This window comes from Pundamilia nyererei, unplaced genomic scaffold, assembly GCF_000239375.1.
Source record: "Pundamilia nyererei isolate P.nyererei 1_Seehausen unplaced genomic scaffold, PunNye1.0 scaffold00023, whole genome shotgun sequence".
In the NCBI taxonomy this organism is placed as follows: Eukaryota; Metazoa; Chordata; class Actinopteri; order Cichliformes; family Cichlidae; genus Pundamilia; species Pundamilia nyererei.
In genome coordinates this window covers 803,906-805,933 of record NW_005187424.1, presented here as the reverse complement: position 1 = coordinate 805,933, position 2,028 = coordinate 803,906, and positions in this window count along the sequence as shown.

The window sequence follows — 2,028 nt, the reverse complement described above, 5'->3', positions numbered from 1 at the left end:
AAGTAAAAACACTGTAAAAAAAATCTTTCCATTCTCTCTCGCAGTACTTTTGAGACAAAGGCCCACGTGTCCAACGATTTACTCAATTCATCATTATGACAAAGTTATTACAGTAGTATTGTCTAAACGAATCAGTAGTGGTAAACAGTTCCACTAGCCATATGTTTTTTTTACATCTTATCTATCTGGGCACTAGCTCTGAGTGACGTTTGAGTGACTTTGATGATAAAGATGACCATTTATTGAAATTTCCACCAGCATGACACATCATTGCTTGTGTGCCCTGGAATCCTCGAGTGTTTCAGCATTAATCACAAGTCACCCTCGATTAGCTTAGCCCCTGCCATGGAATAACAGATACAACTCGTTTTTTCTTAGGACTGCACATAAAGGGATCTCCTTGACCTCTGCATTGGCTAAAGTCTGCTGCCTGCATATTCAGACAGCCGTCCTGACAGACACTAATGAAGGAATATGAGTTGTGCCTGAGTTAAAGTGGAATTATTATACTCATATCAATCTCCATATTATTATTCCTGTACAATAATAACAACAACAACAACAACAACAATAAGAGAAAAACCCCACTTAGCTTACTTTAACCTAGCTGATAAACACCCTCACAAGCAGATGAAAAACCCCAGCATGACATCACAGGTCACTTTCCTTTTTTCTAGCTTCTGCCTGTCTATTGCAAACCACCAATAAACACATCGATATATAAGCGAGACCATTTATGCTCATTTCCAACACCAAATTTTACTCGCTGGCCACACAAAACTAGCCTTCCACGAGTTACAGTTAAAAACACTCCTCATGTCATCCTGGACACATGTATTTGATATCTTATCACACGTTATCACACGCATATCACACATGTCCAAAAGCACCCGAGAGACTCAGAGTGGTGATCTGAAAAGTAATGATGTCAGTTTCACTGGAAGACGCTTTGAGTTCAAACCAAGAGACACAATGCTGAAACAATACTTTTAAACAAGCGTGACTTCAATAGATATTTATTTATATACACTGTAGAAATTTCTATAATTAATTCAATATCAGAAGCAGTATGCTTTAAGTAATTACATATATTAAAAATAGCTTGACTAAATTCTCCTTATCTTTCATTTACCCATGAGGTAACTGAGCTCCTAATATTAATGCACAAAAAACACACACACACATACACACTGGTGAAGACTACAGTCTACAACAAACTTGCAGTTCTGGTAAAGTTTTCTTTTCAACACAGGAAGGATGGCCACTCCGTCTCTGATTCCTCACCTCCTACAGGTATCGCTTGAATAATGCTTAAAAATATTAACTAAACTCAATCGCAAACAATAAATGTGTAGATTTTTCTTTAGCTTATGCTATGAATCGTATTGGGAACGGACTGATTTCTACAACCCTCACGCACCCGGTCACCTCCATCCACACAAGAACCTTGTCCGATCTTTAAGTGTTTCTTTGTAACATGGGGCTCTTGCCCAACCCAGCCAACCTTTTGATTAGTGGTTGACCTGCTCTACTCCTGAGCCACTGCATTTATATAGATATAGGAGTAGGGTAATGGAACCCCTAACCTCCATTATAGAAAACAATACAGAAGTGCTTTAAACTGGCATTCTTTCTAGCCGGTAAACTGTGTAAGTCTACAGAAAAACAGCGCCAGACTCAGTAAATCTTTTTCCTGATGGGTTAATGACCTCAGTGAACCAGCTTACAGATTTGGTAACTACAGCACAATGTTCATTTCTGTAAATAGTGTAAAAAACAAAGGACAATGAGGCAGAGTATGCTTTCAGATGAGGCAACGCTGTGATTAAGGAGCTGGTTCTGTAGGAGTGAGGATTTTGACGCAAGTTTAAAGTGCCCTGAGTGCTTAGGTCAAGTAGAAAAGTGCTATATAAGAGTCAGTTCATTTACCATGAAGATGAAAACACAACTCAAGCTCTCCCAACAAAACTAATGTCTATGTACAACTGTCTGAGGCATTTAGAAAGGTCATGGTAACACTTAAAGTGG